At 41.0% G+C, this 19,431-nt stretch overlaps 1 protein-coding gene across 2 annotated transcripts in view; it reads right to left on the reverse strand.

Annotated features, from left to right (window-relative positions):
* The window catches only part of RAB27B (RAB27B, member RAS oncogene family), a 137,176-nt gene extending 120,032 nt beyond the window's left edge, over positions 1-17,144 (reverse strand). The window contains exon 1 of one of the 2 annotated variants that reach the window (XM_072822823.1): positions 17,065-17,144. The gene's annotated coding sequence lies outside the window, so the exon portion shown is untranslated. Of the gene's footprint in view, positions 1-1,098; positions 1,233-17,064 lie in introns of those variants that run through there. The other variant, XM_072822826.1, reaches the window with a different exon arrangement.
* Between the last annotated feature and the right edge of the window lie 2,287 nt (positions 17,145-19,431).

A 19,431-nucleotide genomic window follows, 5' to 3' on the forward strand; every position in this document is an offset into this window, starting at 1 on the left:
TTCTTCCACCTTATGTGCTCTATTCTGTATTTGTTATCTATGTGGCTCATTCACTCATTGAACTCAAGTCTTTGCCTGAGGAGCATGTGGTCAGCGTTTCCTTCCCTCACCACTCAATCTATGTCAGTCCAGGCTCCCTCAGCTCTTGCTCTTACTTAGTTATCCCCATCTAACATCCCCTAGATGCACTCATATATTTTTGAAGTTTTATCCAGAACTCCAGGACAGCAGGGATTCTATCACGGTCCCTGAGAGAATCTGGTCCATAGTAGGCACTCAGTAAATATCTACTGAATAGGGGATCCCTGGGTGGTGCAGCGGTTTAGCGCCTGCCTTTGGCCCAGAGTGCGATCCTGGAGACCCGGGATCGAATCCCACGTCGGGCTCCCGGTGCATGGAGCCTGCTTCTCCCTCTGCCTATGTCTCTCTCTCTGCCTCTGTGTGTGTGTGTGTGTGTGTGTGTGTGTGTGACTATCATAAATAAATAAAAATTAAAAATATATATATATCTACTGAATAAAAAATAGGAGGGCACCTGGATGACTCAGTTGAGCATCTGCCTTTGGCTCAGGTCATGACCCCAGGGTCCTGGGATCGAGTCCCTCATCGGGCTCCCCACAGGAAGCCTGCTTCTCCCTCTGCCTGCGTCTCTGCCTCTTTCTCTGTGTCTCTCATGAATAAATAAACTCTTTTAAAAAAGAAAGGAATGCCTCTGCTAAACAAAAGCTTACAATTCAGTTTGTTAAGATCCTCTTATAAAATGTTGAAAACATATAAAAGCTAAACAGCAGAGTACTTGAATGATAAGCCACATGGTAGTAGCATAGGATGAAGGGTCAGATGTGCCATAATTGGTATCAAAAATGAGTTTGATGTCTTTGCAAGCTTAAAATTATGTTATATAGGAATACATACATATGTATATATTCCTGTCTAGATTGCTGAGAATCCCTTCCCGTGTTGAGGATAGTTCTCAGAGGTTTCCAAAAGCAGTACAGGATTCAAACATCCTATCAAAACTTGTCCCTATGATTTAAGTCAGCATGAATGCAAAATTTACAGGGCTGTCATGCACACTTTCGAGGAGATGAGACCTACCATCGATGTCCCGGGTTATGGCCACCATCTGCAGAGGAAACCAGAATGTTATACAACTGGGGCCTTTGGCCTTGATATTCAAGTCGTCAGTCTCCTCCTTTGGCTTGGCTCCAGGGATTAGCTGTGTTCTCCTCACAATCTAGAAACACAGAAAATAGGGAAGCCAGATTGGCTTCCACCTACCATTCAGCTGTCTTCAGGGCACCTGTTCTTATAATTACTTGCTTTGTACTCAGAAAATGCAAATAAACTTGATTATTAACAGAAGCAAAGCCACAAATGAGGGTAAATCTATTGCAGAGATAGCAGACGAATTCTTAATAGATAAATTGTGAATGGTTTAAGTGACCTTATACTTTATAATATTTGTATATTTGACCCTAACTTCATCCTGCCTTCCATTATTATAAATTCAGATAATTCTATGTATGTTCTTTGAGGTTTTAAAAACAAGTTAGGATGCTTATAAGCTCAGAAAGATGAAACTACACCCAGAAATGTTAGCTACAAAATAAACTGCATTGATGACAGTGACTCTGACACCCACCATTCTGACTCAGAGAAGGGACTCTCACGTACTTTCTTGGGAGTTAGTTCACAGTTTCCTTCAGAGCGACAATTAAGTCACCTTTACAACCAATTGCTTTAGAAAGGTTTCTTCCCAGGTCATTTGCTCTATTCAGAAAAGAAGACTGCTTTAGCATCCTTTGTCCTTTCAAGCTCTACAGGTGAAAACATTCACTCTTCAATGAAAAGCTGCATTAACTTTTATACCGAAACACCTTTATTCGTTATCACAAGCCTTCAGGCTAGAATCAATCCCTCAGGACCGATTTTGCCAGAAGGAAGAATGTCAGAATTCCCAGAGCTTATTTTTATGAGTAGTTAAACTCTAGAAATGGTCTCAAAATTTACAGAGGCCTTGAGTTCTTACCAACAGCCACATTCTGCCTCTAGGCAAGAGGAGAACTAAGTCAGCAAGGCTGAGAGGTGGGCCACTTTTTATTTAGCAAAAGATTTTGCATCAGCAATAAGGCTGGAATGCTGCGTAGAAGCTCAACCTGGTCACTCTGCAGAGGTGGCATGCTAATTCATAAGGCTTTCCAGACGCATATATATGCTTCATAAGCTAGATATACAACAGTACATACACAAACTTTTGTGTAATGAAAAGGGAGAAAAGACTTGACATTCATATTTGTATCGACGTAGAGAAATACTGAGTAGGTAACAGAACCAATGAGCTTTAGGGGGCAGAGATATGGGGAACTTGACAGGTGAGGAGAGCAATGTAGGCGAGTCTTGCTGGGGTGGTCTTACTATTTGAGTTTTGAACCATGAGAATTTCTTACTTATTCAAAAATTCACAAGTTCCCATGGGGAGATACATCTCCACCCCCCCTTAGTAATATTTAATTTTGTTTTGTGTTTGAAAATCATTGTGATATCACTTGGCTCTTTGGTATTGTCTGCCAAGGATATTATTCAATATTCATCGCTTCCAAGGACATGCTTCATAAGAAAGCAGACCACAAGTAGATTATTATCTTGACCAAAAACCTAGGTAGGATTTATGGAAAATAAAATCCAAGTTTTTAACCTTGTCATCTTTCTTGATGGTGAATTTCTCAGCTTTCCTCTATTAACAAAAATGCACCAGAAATAAAATTTCTCTCTCTGCATTTCATTTCTATCACTAATCAGTTTTTTAAAAAAATTACCATTTACTGAGAGGCAACTATGTTCTGGTGTAAATAAATCCTAGTCTTTATATTTTACAGATGAGGTAAACTGTGGCCCAGGATATTTAAGTGACTCGTCCACGTTGCTAAGCCAGCACACATGCCCAGCTCTGACTGATTAGAAAGCTCTCACTCTGTCCGTACAATCATTTCAGCCACTGCCAAATCTGCTCTAAAGTAAGTGATACATTGACGGGAGACGTTTCACTGCTAAGCCGAGAAAATTCGGGCAGGCATCTTATAAATGAAAAATTAGAAGTTCCTTTTTCCTTGCCTGTTCTAACACCCAGATGAGTTATGCTACTTGGAGGCCTACAGTGAGAAAAGGTTCTGGAAATGTGCATTAGAAAAATGATCTGACTGCTAAAATGTTTATCCAATGGATGGAAAGAATGTCTTATCATTTCCTTCCTAACCCTGAGGCTCTATAACTCTTTCTATTTAGACATCCAAGGAGTTAGGGGGACAATGTCTATGAATCATTTCATTATCCGGGGGACTAGTTAATAAAAAGCATAAGATAAAAATCACTCTTATAAAGATCTTCAGTATTCCTGCCTTATGCAGAATCAATCAAGTAATGCCACATAATAATGTTAGCTATGGAATGAGTTTTTCCTCTAGTCATGAAATTGTCACCAGACCATGCACAGATCATGAAAGACCAAAAAAAAAAAGGTGTTGGAGAAGGCCGTCAAGAGGATGTGACTACCTGCTGACCCAAGAGCTGAACCCAGGCCATGGGAAGCTCTGCACCCCCATTCCTGTCCTTCCCCACACTAGAAGCCGGTTTCAAGGATGCAACCTTGAGAGAGCAATGTGTTGTTGAGACCAGCTGGACAGTGGCTAGACACAGTTAAGGCCGCTATGTAAACTTTTAATATTCTCTTTGTTTTGCAGCCACCCACGACAAGCCTTGTACATAAGCCCCCTTGCTTGTTGTAACCGCCACCTACGGATCTGGAGTAGTCAGTCTACCTATGGTCTCACCTCCCTCTCTGTGTATAGGAGCCAGTTTCAGATTTCACCTGGGAAACAAAAGGGAAATGGGACTATATCAAAATTAGAACCCCTTGCTCTTAGCAACTTATATAAATGAAAAGAAAGAAAAAGAAGCTAAACACACTCTCTCCGTACAATTCAACAATCATATCCCTTGGTATTTATGCATGTGAACTAAAATTTTACGTTCACACAAAACCCGCTCATGGTTGTTAAGAGCAACTTTACTTACAATTGCTAAAACCTCTCTCTCTCCCCCTCCCGCCCTCCCTCTCTACTCTCTTACATGCACTTTCTCTCTAAATAACTAAATAAATCTTAAAAAAGAAGAAGAAGAAGAGGAAGCAGCAGCAGCAGCAACAGCAGCTGGCCTCTTCCACTTCAGACCTTAGTGGAAGTCAAGGTAACTATATGGGCAATTTTCTTCCACAGAGGGAAGCACAATTGGCGATTTTGAATAAGAAGTGGGGCACTAGGATTATGTCTACTTACCTAATTTTTTGATTGCAGTCTGATAGAAGAAAATAATCTTTCCTTTTTGTCACAAAAAGGAAATAATAGCAATATAATGTGATTCTTTCAAGTCTAAGCTTTATGCATCAAAAACTCAAATGCTCATGCTCCCTCTTTGGTCAAGACCTCTTACATGATGTTCCCTTTCGGAAGTTTTCCACATCACTCCTTTCACAACTCTCCTTTACTAGAAAATCCCCATTTATCTTCTATATCCGATTTCTTGGACATGACTTTCTGGACTCTGTCCTGCCCCAAACACACTCAGCCTGCATCCCAACAGACTAAGAAAGGATTCCTGTCATAAGTACTTTTTCATAAAACTTAGGATACTTGTAATTAATTTGTTTTACATTTATTTTCTGTTATATGTTTATTTTCTTCCTTACCAGTCTGCACCCTCAAGATGGGGAGACACTGTTGCTCTCCTGTTTGCATAATAGGTACCTCATATCTGTTTAATAAATGATGAAATATACAAACAATAATGAAATTCAGGGAAATAATCCTTTCATTTTGTTAATGAGAAAGCCAAGGTAAAGCAGTTCTCTACTATAAAATTAATTCTCACAATTTTAAATAGCATTTTATTTGATACACATTCTATTTCCTTACTGCACTATCATTATTATAAAACATAGGTTCTGGTTAAGGTGGAAGTTACTTTCACAGCAATATGTGCAATTCCATTTTACCATTATTGAGCATGGAAAAGTCGAATTCTATGCGAAACAAGAGATTACACAACTTTCCTTAGATACCATTGTTGCCCTGACTCACATCTTTTCTGTTTTGACCCTTCTCTGTTTTACCAGAACCATTCACTATATCCCAACTTCTATGGTTTTTTGAGAGTTGATTGAATTACCTTGAGTAAACTAAATGATACATGACATATTTCGGTAGCATCATAATTTAAGAAAATTTATTTGCTCTAAAGCCTTTTTAAAAATAATAATACGGGCAGCCCTGGTGGCTCAGCGGTTTAGCGCCGCCTTCAGCCCAGGTTGTGATCCTGGAGACCCGGAATCGAGTCCCACGTTGGGCTCCCTGCATGGAGCCTGCTTCTCCCTCTGCCTGTGTCTCTGCCTGTCTCTCTCTCTCTCTCTAATAAATAAATAAAATCTTTTTAAAAAATAAATAAATAAAAATAATAATAATACCAAAATATATCATGCATCATTTGGTGTACTCATATAATTTTCCATCTGGGCATGATCATGATACTTACAAAGTTTACTCAAATTGTAGATATTTACTATCTAATTTTAACTTTTAGATGGTTATAAATTCTATTACACTTAAAAGTGTCAGAAAAATTCTCTGACGCTTGAAAGTAAGGCAAAACTTTGGGCAACACACCTTTAATGTCCTACAGGGTCAATGGCCATCTGAGGATTGTGTAGGTAGGCTGTCTAGAAGAACTTTATGTGAAAATGGAAATGTTGCCCAGTATGGTAGCCATTAGGCAAGTGCAGCCATGGAGCATGTAGAAAGTGAATAGTGTGACTGAGAGACTAAAGTTTTTGTTATATTTAATTTTAATTAAGTTGAAGTTTAAATAGACACATTTAAAAAACTAGTGGCTACCTTACCAGACAGCACAGGTCCAGAAGAGTATACTGCTTAGTTTGTCTCACTTTTTGTCTTAATTAAAAGCCCTAGCTTTAGTAAAATTACTTGTTAATTTGTAGAATTTTTCTATTAAATATGCAAACCCTTTTTCCCAGTGGGACAAATAACTTCAAGTATTTATGGTCTGTTTGGGTATTAGCAAGTTTCAAAATCTGACTCAGTAATTTTATCCTAACATACTAAATTGCCTAAATATAAATATTTCTCATATTTTCTCTGCAGCAGTGATAAATCGAGTTCCCTTATTCATCAATAAGTTATGTGAAGTTGTTTACACATGTGCATTTCATATTTGCCAGTCGTGATTTGCAAATTAGACCTCAGTAGTTTTGGAGGTGACCCCCAATAGTCCTTAAAATTAATTCATAAAGTTATTTTTGAGATTTTTCAGAAGTCTCAGAAATCACAAATATTTGTTATTTTACTTTATAAAAGTAAAAAAGAGAGAGAGAAAAAAGATGCAAGAAACAATTAGGTTTTTCTGGCGGCTCCACAGTTAGTCATTAGTACAGTACTATTATAAGAGCTACAGGGAAGAATTGTATAAGCAGGAGAGAGGCTCAGACTTCCTTAGGCTAATTTGCATAAGTCAAAAAGAATTAATACAAATATTTCAGAAATTAGATGCTTTTTTGGAACGGCCTTGGAGACTCTTCAGTGCCTTCCATAATATGTTCTTACCCTCGGGGAAAGCATTGGTCAAACCATTATGAGAACCTATTAGAAAACTTTACTCCCCTCAATTCTGACATCATTGGTTATTGTTATAAATTAATCACCATCAGTTTCATCAACAATTCTGTTTGTTGATGCTGCCTGAGAGCTCTGCTATAAACTGTAGGCCAAAACTGGTGTTTTCAACATAGTACAGTCCCAGAGCCTTGTAAAAAAGACAGCACCAAGTACTCTTCAAAGAGTCGACCACTGGGGAGATCTACGTTCACATGCCTTGGACAACTTTCAGGCTGTACCAGTGGATTAAGTTAGGATTTGCTGGATTCTTTCGAGTCCAGAAGCAGATATTACATGAAACCAGGGGTTTATCACCAGAACTGAATGAGCTCATGAGGAATATTTAGTTGTGATTAGTTGTCTGGAATATGGTTGGCATTATTTTAACATCCTACTTTTTTTAAAAAATAAATTAATTTTTTATTGGTATTCAATTTACCAACATACATCCTACTTTTTAATAAATGTGTCAGGAAACCCTCTCTCTTTCTTCTTAAGCTATTTCTAATCATAACCTTAGAAGATTATTAAATTAATGTTCTAAATGATATCTGACTCTCGCTGACCCACTAGGAATTCAGAAGCAAATATTTTAACTGCATCTCTTTACTTTCCATGGCAATAGGTTATTTACATAGGATCAATATCGATGTGTCCCCATTCTTACTAGGATGTAACTGCACAAATCAATGCTTCAGCAAAGTCTATGCTTGGAGTGTCATATCTGAGAAGGATTCTTATGTAATGTAATCAAGTTTGGCAGCTCATCATTAAGGAACATATATGGACTGGATGTTCATAAAGCTGGTCTAGTACCTAAGTCCCTGCCTACAGGCAGTAAAAAGGTTACTTCCAAAAGGTTAGGTACAATAGCAAATTTGAGGAAGCTCTAGAAGGGAAGATTTCATCTAAATTTATAGGAATAACAGATAAAAGCTAGTAGAGAGAGTGCTTTTGAGTTGGTTTCCCAGACCTTGGATAGAAGAGGTACTAAAAGAGAATTTAAAAGTCCAACTCCAGACGATGAAAATTTCCAGACAGAAGTTAATTTTGTGATCTTAGTGATTAATAATACAGTGAGACCCTAGATTCACAGAGCAAACTGCAAGAAGTCTATTTGGTTAATTAACACTCTTGATGCACCCGTGGAAAGAATCAGGTCAAACCTGTGTTCCCGTAAGACTTCACTTATAGAACAAACAGGTGATGGGCTGGATTTGGCACAAAAGCATAGTTGGTAAATCCCTGATCTAGACTGCAGAAATAAGGCAAAAGAGGAGCGGAAAGTACTTTGAGTAACACATGGGGACAAAGAGCACCCAAGGATTCTCTAAGAGAAATACTTAGTTCATCTCATTGCTTATTATTGATTAAAAGTCCCAGATTTAGTGAAGTTACTTGTTAACTTGTAGGCTTTTGTCCTGTAGAAATGCAAATAATTTTTGCCTGATGGAACAGGTAACCCCAAAGAGTAACCTTTTATTTCTTAAGATTTTAAAAATTTATTTATTTATTTGTTTATCTGTTTGTTTGTTTGTTTATTTATTCATGAGAGAACAGAACGAGGCAGAGACACAAGCAGAGGGAGAAGCAGGCTCCCTGCAGGGGGCCGGATGCGGGACTTGATCCCAAGACCCCGGGATCATGACCTGAGCCAAAGGCAGACACTCAACCACTGAGCCACCCAGGCGCCCCAAGATTAATCTTTTTTTAAAAGAAATCCACAATATTATCCTAACACTTCTTTTTAAAGTTGCCTATATATATGAGATATATGTCTCATATACAATAAGTGTTTTATTGCCTATATATTTTATATATATTATATGTGCTTTTCAAACTGTTCATTATATCTGAGTGATATCCTTCATTAGTTAATGAATTAAAGAAATTTTTTTCACATGTTCATTTTCTATTTGCCTAAGAGTTTCGATTTTACATTTTGAAATTGCACCTTCACAAACTATATGCTGATATAATAAAGCCCGGGTGCAAATCGTAAGACGAGATCCTCCTTTCATATCTGGCACAACAGGACCTGACCACTGGGAACTTCAGGATCGTCATCTCTAAAGGGGAGGTGGTGGACCAAGATTTCAAAAGTCCCTTCCAAATTTCACCTTAAACATTCTAAAACTGAAAGTTTAAACACATTGACAGAGGCAGAGTATTATTGAGAGAAAGAAATCTTAACATTCTGAAAAGGACTCAAACAGACTGGGATTACACTAAGGTTTTTTTTATTGCGGTGACAACTAAAGGAATCTATTCAAAATGAAAAAGCACCATTCAAGTGATCCACTTTGCCAAGAGCAATTGCTCTTTAATTGAGCCATTTGTCCTTAAGATAGATAACTTTTGACATACACATAGAATGATACGAGATTTATATCTTTCCTCGAGAATTTTTTTGTCAAGGCATAAAATAGGGTCATTTTTTTTTTCAGAGAGCAATGCTCAGATAGTAAGTCTCCACACCCTTTTCACACCAAGTGCAAAGCTCCTGTGGATCTCAGATGGAATTTTGATCCAGTTTGACTTTACACAAGTGGAAACTTGTAAATGACTAAAATTTTTCCAAAAGAGCACTAGAATGGTCTGTTAAGGGTCATGACAAATTTTAATATTTTAAGGCCTTTAAAAAATAGTTTATAAAAGAAGTGAAAGACAGGACTATAATTAAAACAACATAGATAAAAGTATAACACCTACAATAGTCACAACCTAGATGAATTATTTTGGGATTCCATCAATAATGGATTTGGTTGGTATTTGTTTACAGTGACTGGAATATTTTCTATATGAAGAAAATATAGGATATTGCAATATGGACCATCTAAAATCCAGTTATGAGTTAATTCTAACCTTGAACATGAGGCTTTACCTACAGGGCATGATAGCTACCAGAGTAGGCCCAGTAGAAATTTGGCCCTAGAACCAGAATCCTGGGGGCACCTGGGCGGCTCAGGGGTTGAGTATCTGTATTTAGCTCAGGTCATGATCCCAGTGTCCTGGGATCGACTCCTGCATCAGACTCCCCACAGGGAGTCTGCTTCTCCCTTGCCTTTGTCTCTGCCTCTCTATATACATCTTTCATGAAAAAATAAATAAAATTTAAAAAAAAAAAAACAGAATCATAGATTTATTATAAATCGATCATTTTTTTGGTCATCGTGCAGATGTCATTGAACAGGAAAATTTCAACAGTGTTCAGTTTAGAACACTTTTATCTAAACCCTTACACAGTACCCTCAGGTAAAAGCTGGAAAATGAACCTGGTTAGAAATAATCTCAATGAGGGGGATCCCTGGATGGCTCAGTGGTTTAGTGCCTACCTTCGGCCCAGGGCATGGTCCTAGAGTCTCGGGATCGAGTCCCACATCAGGCTCCCTGCATGGAGCCTGCTTCTCCCTCTGCCTGTGTCTCTGCCTGTGTGTGTGTGTGTGTGTGTGTGTGTGTGTGTGTCATGAATAAATAAATAAATAAAATCTTTTAAAAATTTTTAAATAAAAAAAGAAATAATCTCAATGAGATGCATGGATAAAAGTGAAATTTTTTAATGGGGGTCAAATGAGACTTAATAGCTCTTTCTAAGTCTAGACATTATTTTCTACCTTTTCTATAGTCTACTAGTCTGGATTATATTGCCTTTTATATTGTATATAGCTGAATTGAACTATATGAGTTTCTGATACAAAAACATTTTTTCAATTGTGATCGAAAGGACATTAACTATATGATATTGATCTTTGTCATTTATTGAGGCTTGTCTTGTATTTTGTTAGTAAATTTTTATGTGTAAAAAGACTGCTTATGTATGCTTACAAAGAGTAACTTTATTGGTTACAATTTTCAAATTTCAAAGTATAAATTATAAATTGTATTGCTCCAATTTGCCAGCCTTATTAGTTTTTACCCAGTTTCTGAGTGAATCTGAGTACAATCTCACTATATATTTTGTTTATGTTACTTTAGGTTGTATTATTAGATGCTTACAGGTTCGGGATAGATCTATCTTGCTGATGAATTGTATGTTTAATCATTAATTAACAGCCCTTTTAAATCTTAATTATGTCTTTTTTTTTCTTAGAGTTAGAGAGAGGGGAGGGGCCGAGGGAGAGGGAGAATTTTAAGCAGACTCCATGCCCAGCACAGAGCCCAATGCAGGGCTCAATCTCACAATCCTGAGATCATGACCTGAACCGAAATCAAGATTTGGATGCTCAACCAACTGAGCCACTCAGGCGATCCTTAATGATGCTTTCTGCTTTAAAATGTAATTTAGTAATAATCTGCCTGTTAGATATTTCCCTCACTTAGTGATATTAATTTATTACTAAAATTCAATAGATTGCAATAAAGAAACCAAGACCTAAATAAAGTCATATTTTCAAGGACGCACAAATGGAGCAAGACAGAGCTACAGACAGATCTAAATACTAGCAGCACAAGAGCTCATGAACTTGAATTCCACTTCCTGTCCTGACCCTCCTGACTTCGTTTTTATCCTCAGAAAGGGCCTTTGCTTTTTTTCTGGTCCTGCCAATCTATCTGTGCCTGCCACATCCAATCTTGACATGTCAGGGACTTTCTTCCCCTACCCCTGCTTCTTTTCAACGTGTGCCTCTTTTATGCTTCTATTTTAGTTTAGTTTTCTATTTTGGGTTCTTCTAATAAAGTAGCTTCACCTACGTCTAGCTGATAACACCTAGGATTAATGTTTTCCTTTGAAAGGACTGAGCGAAAATACTGTTGAACAATTTGCCACTATACCTAGTTGTATTGTCAATAGCAATAGGGGGGAAACACTTAAAAATCACCACATAGCTATTTTCCACACTACAAAGTAGAACACCTACATAGCAATTATATGTAAATATATATAACATGCAATATATATAGTAGTATATATCATATATATTATATATATCATATATTGTTTTCCAAATATGTATACAGATATATAGACATATAGGTATTTGGAAAGCATCGGGTTGCTGGGAGCAAGTATATATTCTATGGCTGTGCACTCATGAGATGGCAAAACTCCGAAGTGTTTAGACATAAGTTGCTCCAAGCATTAATAAACTACCTTCTTCATCAGTGAACTCACTTCTTTGACTTGAGCCTGCATCCTGTGCTATGCACTGTGAAGTGCCACGTTCATCTCACTGCACTTCTCAAAATGCTGTGTGGGAAGGCCAAGTCCAGTAAGCACAGTCCTGCCAGGGGACACACGCCAACCTCCTTGGAGGTGGTCCTCACGGTCCTCTCCCTCCAGCATTCCCTGGGAGGAACAGCACCTTAATTAATCCCCATCAACCACGGTGTTGGTGGTTTCTGAGGAGACCCCCTCACAAATGTACCACAACTACACCTAAGAAGGCTCTTCATTGTGACTTGGTCTTTAGAAGATTCAGGAATGATGCTCTCTCTTTCTGCCGTCTGTGGGAGTGGCTGTCTTTCCTCCCTCGATTGTGTGGTAGAGAATCACCACAAGACTTTAAGGAAGGAGACACAGAAGAATACAATGAATGGCCCATACTGGTTTATTTGACTAGATAGTCAAAGGAATGAATTCATAAAGTTGCAACGACACTCTTTAAGTCACAATGGAAATTAAATTTGCTCCAGATATTGTCATGGACTCTTTGGATACGTTACTTATTTTCTTCAAAACTCTGTAAAGTTTTATCAAGGGGGTAAAATGCTCAAGATTTCAAGACTTAAGACTGACCTACCACGGATTTAAATTGCAGCATGAAGCCTGCACTCTTTCTGTTAATAATGCTGCTCATTACTTGGCTTTTTCCCTCAGATCCCTGAAGATCTGTCACTTTTTCAGGGAGTCTTCCAGACAACCACAACTAAAGAAACCACCAGGTCATTCTTTATCATACTACTCTCTTCTAATTTTCAAATTAGTACCTATTATATATACTCTGGTTTAATTTATAACAAGCTATAATGACTTTAAAAGAATTTAAATAATGGTGTACTTGGTTTATAATATTTGGTTTTTGTTGCCTATTTCCCTCCACAAAAAATGAAGCCCACGAATAGTGGGACCTATCTTATTGACTGGTCTGGCTTTCATACGCAGCAACCAGTGAGGGATTGACAAATATCTAATAAATAAATATAATCCAAGAAAATTTAATGCTGTGTCCATAAAATCTTATAGTGTGATTCCAAAATGCAAACCATAATGATTACATGATATTTTGGGGGATAGCAAAGCTCATTTGCTGCTTAACCATCTATGAAATCATGATTAATATTTATCAACAGTTTCCTTGTGTTTAACTTCTAGGGTTTAACTTCTTCCCTATTAAATGAAAGACGTAAGTGGGAGGAAGCAAGAGTGTATGAGTGGTGTGTGTCCCATGTCCACATCAGTTATAATTGCATGAACCAGGAGGGATAATTCACACAATGTTTTGGATAAAACCGCTTATCAACAATCCACGGTACACCTTTCATTTTGCTAATTGGTCTTTTTCACCTAAAGGCTGAATCTCATTTATTTAAAAGCTTTCTGCTGTTCCTACAAACTTATTTCTTTTTAAGTAAAATCAATTGTGGAAACGAAACCTTGGCTCTAAAGAAATCTTATTCCCAAAACGACATGGATAGTAACTTCTCCCTTTTGCCAAACTCCAACAAAACATGAGCACGCTACGAACGCGCTACTGATGTACTCCTGTTCCGTTTCCTTTAATCCTTTCACTTCACAAGAAAAAAATCACAATTAGAGAATTCCAAGGAAAATTTCAAGGAAATTCTCAAGTTACATATAATTCCTATTCACTGTGGCTTGTATATGTGGCCAACAGGTCTGGTCTGTAAACACTCTTGTTAGCATTGTAAACCCCTTTTAGGGCAAATCAAAGACTCTCTGTCATTTTTTTCCATTTGCTTCTTTATCCCTTCAACCAACACTTACTCCGTGCTTCCCACAGGGTTGAGCATTGGAAGTCAGCCCCCAGGTAATTTTTTGCATTTTCTGTGCCTTCTACTAGAAGACATCTTTCCTTACTCAAAGCAGAAAACTAAAACAAACGTAAATTGAAATGACACAAGTTTTGCTGGTGGTCCTCTTCTCCTATTACATTAGCTCCCTCTGGGTGGTTTAATATTATAAAGGTTATCTTTTTTCAACTCTTTCTTAAATGTCTTCCTGAGTACCCACTTCACATGAGAATCCCTACTTCAGAAGATATTATATCCTTTAGAGAAAAAAAGCACTGCTGAGGGTGAAATCAGGGTGTAACCAGATTTGCTATTTGCTGAGCCTCTTTTAAATAAAAATTTGTATGCTAAAATTAATCTTTTAGAAATTTCTACCTTATTACTATCCAGTAAATCTAGATAATGTTGATATTCATCTGGATATCCTGGGAAGCCAGACTTTTCAAGGCCTAAGGAGATTATCCTCAGGAATAAAAAAATCACCAGATAATCACTGCTTTCACACTTTAACAAATTAATTTTAGCTTTTGCCTTTTATTCTGCAGCTTAAGCCCAACTGGTTTGCCAGCAACTCTGAACTTCTGCCGAGCATTGTGTCCATCGTCTTCAGTTGGGTCTGGCCAGGGGACTTAATTTCAGGACTTAAATTCAGAAACAAAGTTCATGTACTGCAAAGAGTATCAAATCCTGAATAGGATCTATCTTCCCCAGTTTTTTCTCCCCCATCATCACTGAATTCAATGAATCTTTAGACCCAACATATAATCAAATTATTTTTAGATTATTTATGGTAAGGCATGTATAATGAATATGGCATAAAACTAGAGTTTATGGCTGCAAATCACATGTTGGGCAAGAATTTTGAAAACCAAGTTTTAATTTGAAAGGACTGAGTCATCTTCCCAGACAGAATTACAGAAACTTCTTTTTTTAAGAGAAAAAGGAGAAAATTTATCAACAGAAAACTCAAGGAGTTATGTAGCATATTGTTACACCAACTAAAAATAAACGTAAATATTTTCTTTTGCTTCACAAAATACTTAAAGTCTATTACTACCTCCAGTTTGATTTCCCCAACTTTCTCTAGAAGACATTGTTTTCAAAAAAAGATTTTCCCTGTTTAAGAAATATCATAGCGTAATATTAACATGCTATTTTTACATTATTGTATTCATTTGCATTTATAGATTTTGCAAATTAATTGCTACAACCCTTTGTAATCTGTTACATTAAAAAATATAGGTAGCATATTTATAAACATTCCATCAGAATGTTCAACTATAAAGAAGTATAGAACAATAAAATAAGACTCAATCCTTCCCTCCCTCTCTCATATCCTCTGTACCTCTTTTTTGGTAACTAATGAAGAGTTGTAGGAGAATTATAGGTATATTTTCAAAAGTTTAATACTTAGTTATAAATCTCATTTGTGGTATTTCAGCGTGTCACATGCAAGTACTTGAAAGATATAATTTTTGAACTATTAAATATACTTTAAACTCTTTTAAAAAATGCTTTTTGGGCAGCCCCAGGTGGCTCAGTGGTTTAGCCCCGCCTGCAGCCCAGGCCGTGACCCTGGGGTCCTGGGATCGAGTCCCACCTCGGGCTCCTTGCAGGGAGCCTGCTTCTCCCTCTGCCTGTGTCTCTGCCTCTGTCTCTGTGTCTCTCATGAATAAATAAATAAAATCTTTAAAGAAAATGATTTTCATTAAAGTCACATTTTTCAGGGTCGATGCCTTGCTATGGGTCTCAGTTTGATCATTTTCTTTCCTGAAGTAAAGCTAATGCCACCGTCTATATTAAAATTTCCCAGGAATTAACCTTGCATAGGACTCAACATTCCATTCATTTAGAGGTGCGGTTACCTATTTCATTTTGGTGTAAGACACCTAAATGCGACTTGGTTTCTGAGGCAGTAATCTAACCTACCAACCTGACAAGGCTTCGAAGTTTTTTCAAAGAGCTTTTAATGCAAGAAACTGGCATCCAGGCCCCACAGAAGCATCAGCAGCGGATGGGTAAAATACTTAATGTCCCATTTTCTCTGTAGAGTGATCTTCACTGGGGTCTCCTGGCAGCAAATACTCCCTCACCGCACGCGACCAGGTTTCTCCTTGAACAGGTCAGGGGCTCCTCGAGACTCATTTTTTAAAAAAATGTTTCCAAGTGTAATGTACCGACCGTAGTCTTGGGGGGAGCGCGGCCCGCGAGGCGGCCACCGAGAGGCGAGAGGCACCGGCTCCTGCGCTGGACACCCGGCCACCCCCGCCCCGAGCGTTGGGGTGCGCGCCCCGTGGATGCCCGGGAGCCCCTGCGCCACCCAGCTCCAGGACCCCGGCCGGGAGCCCACCAGCAGGTGCTCGGGGCCGCCCCGGCGCGCACCTGCACCCCTGCAGGACCCCGTATATCCAGCTTGCCCCGCGCACACCTGTACCCCCGCAGGACCCCGCACATCCAGCGCGCCCCGTGCACACCTGTCTCCCCGCAGGACCCCGCACATCCAGCGCGCCCCGCGGACACCGGTACCCCCACAGGACCCCGCACATCCAGCGCGCCCCTCGCACACCTGCCCCCCGCAGGACCCCGCACATCCAGCGCGCCCCGCGGACACCTGTACCCCCACAGGACCCCGCACATCCAGCGCGCCCTGTGCACACCTGTTCCCCGCAGGACCCCGCACATCCAGCGCGCCCCTCGCACACCTGCCCCCCGCAGGACCCCGAACATCCAGCGCGCCTCGTGCACACCTGTCTCCCCGCAGGACCCCGCACATCCAGCACGCCCCTCGCACACCTGCCCCCCGCAGGACCCCGCACATCCAGCGCGCCCCTCGCACACCTGTCTCCCCGCAGGACCCCGCACATCCAGCGCGCCCCTCGCACACCTGCCCCCCCGCAGGACCCCGCACATCCAGCGCGCCCCGTGCACACCTGTCTCCCCGCAGGACCCCGCACATCCAGCGCGCCCCGCGGACACCTGTACCCCCCGCAGGACCCCGCACATCCAGCGCGCCCCGCGGACACCTGTACCCCCCGCAGGACCCCGCACATCCAGCGCGCCCCGTGCACACCTGCCCCCCGCCCCCTGCGGGACCCCGCACACCTGCCCCCCCCCCCCCCCCCGCAGGACCCCTTGCACGCCCCGCCTGGAGGGCAGCAGCTGCAGAGCGGAGCCGCCCCCCCCCTCAGGGCCGCCTGCGGACGGGGCTGCGGGGTCCTCCGCGGGGCAACCACCCGCCCGCCGAGCGCACCTGCGGCGCCGCGGTCCCGCCCGCCCCTGAGGGCTCCGAGGACCCAGCGGAGGACCCAGCGGAGGACCCAGCGGGCGGCCGAGCACCGCGCCACGTCAAGGGCAAACAGCCAGCACATACCTCGCGGGGCGGGAGGACGGAGCGGCTCGGCCCGCGGCTCCCGGGGACTGCGGCGCTCGCGGCCTCGGCCTCGCCGGGCGGGCCTGCCTCTCGGTGGCCGCGCGGTCCTAGCGCCGCCTTCCCGCCCGTGGCCGCGCCCCCCGCCCCCCCCCTCCCGCGCCCCCGCCTCCCACGCCACGCGGGGGCTCCCACATCTCCCGACCCCGCGGCCCACCCGGGAAGGACCAGGGCCGATCCCGCCTGCTGATCGGATGGTGCTCCTGAGGATGTCAAAGCCGGAAGGCTGCTCCCGGGGAACCTGGGGGGCACATCTGCTGTCTCGACTCTATCTGTTCATTTTGCTTCTCTGCCCACGTGTGAAATGTAAAGGACACAAGAAGAGAGAAGCAGGGGATTTTTTTTTTCCTAAAGTTTGGTGTCTCTCTTACCATTTGCACAGACTGTTTGTAAAGGCCCAAACACTCCACGGTTGATAGCATCTTGAGTTTGGAGACCTAAACTAAGATAAATGCAAAAAATAAAAATTAAAAAAAAAATGAAGACTTCCAGAAGCTTGTTCTCGGAGACGCAAAGTGTGTAAGTGCCCCTCCGTATAAATACTGGCCTCTTTCTCTTTGTAGCCCCGATCTGCAACAAATTCATGCTTTTTTATGTAGTTGCTAACTGCCCCCTGCAACATAATATCTATGATGTCTATTCTGATGAAGTAGCCCTGGAGATCTCTCAGCACATAGTAGGCCCTCAGCAAATCTTAGTGGGAACAATAAACTGGACAGTATGCTGAGAAATTATACTACAGAAAGCAGGCACAGAAGTCAAGCCCTTAACTGATTAAATTCAACTAGCACATCCGCTGAGTAGCAATCATTTAAGGTCTGTGTTTACTTTTAAGAAGATTATAATTTAAAGGAAGAGAAAAGACACTAATATGTGTGTATATCAAACAGTTATGTATACACATACTAGTTGCCATAAGAGAATGAATAATATTAAGTCAGCATGTGCTGTAACCGATAAGGATTTCTGTATTTTGCTATCATGTATATGGTACTGAGCCAGGGAATTGGGGCTGAGAAATCCCCCCACTTCCCCAAGTACACAGTTATAGTTTGGTTGGTTTTAGGCAGGTTGGTTTCAGAATGGTTAACTAGTAAGATTTGGTAGCAGGGTGAATACTGGTACTAATGCTAGTGAAGAGCAGAAGGGCAGGCAGGTGGTTTCTCAGGCTTGGGATGAAAGGTTCACATTGGCAGGGAGTCAGCAGGAGGGTCCAGCATCCACCAAAAGATAGCTGCCTCCTGGAGCAGCAAGGGGGCTACTCTTACTTAGTGACCCAGGTCATTAGACCATATTGGTGAGTTAAGGCATCTAGGAGCAAGGTACCATGTACTGATAAGGCTGAGGCTCAGAGACTCAGGTGCCAAGAGGAGAGAGGGAGAGAAGATCAAAGATGAAGATAAGACTGTCCCCAAGAATCACTCAAGGCAAGATTTTCACGTAGGAAAAGTACAGACCCAAGAGGTTCAGGGTCAGACTGAGAACATCAACAAGGGGACGCTGATGCTTCGTAAGGTCTAAGGACCCAGAGAGTCAAGTTAAGCCAGAGTAATTTTGTCTTAATGAAAAAAAGTTTGCTTTGCTGAGTCCACAAATTGTGACTCACCTAGACATTTCATTTCTTCCACTTCTCAATTCAGCATGTTGTCTGAAATGAGGTTCTATTTTCAAAAGAGAAAGATGAGTAGCAGCAAAGGTGCTAATGCACCCTCCCGAAAAGCTGGAAAGTAGGCTAGATGCATAGAGTAGACATAGCAGATGAGTGGCTGTGGCTGGTATGAGAGGAAGAGAATGGCCTTCCATTACAGATGTCTTTGTAGCCACTGATTTTTATGGATGTTGGAAAGCCTCCTGGGGTAAAATGCACTGTCCATGGCTGGGCCTCAGATATACCCTGACATGTCATCTGTGCCACAATACAGGTGGAGGGAGGAAGCTCATGGGTAGTGAGAGACACATCACAATAGATAGATTAGATAGATAGATAGATAGATAGATAGATAGATAGATAGATAGATAGATAATAGAGATATCAAAAAGACTCAACACAAAAGCAATCTTAATCTAGTGGACATAAAGGAAAACAGAAAGTGTATCTCTTCTCAATGTAGAGAATATAGAACACTTATTATATCTTCAAATATAGAACATTTATTAAAATTGATCATGCACCAGGTTATAAAGCAAGTTGCAAAAACTTCTAAAGAATCAGTATCACACAGGGGCACCCAGGTGGCTCAGTTAGTCAAGCATCAGACTCTTGGTTTTGGCTTAGGCCCTGATCTCAAGGTCCTGAGATCCAGCCCAATG

This window comes from Canis lupus, chromosome 1, assembly GCF_048164855.1.
Source record: "Canis lupus baileyi chromosome 1, mCanLup2.hap1, whole genome shotgun sequence".
NCBI classification, from domain to species: Eukaryota; Metazoa; Chordata; class Mammalia; order Carnivora; family Canidae; genus Canis; species Canis lupus.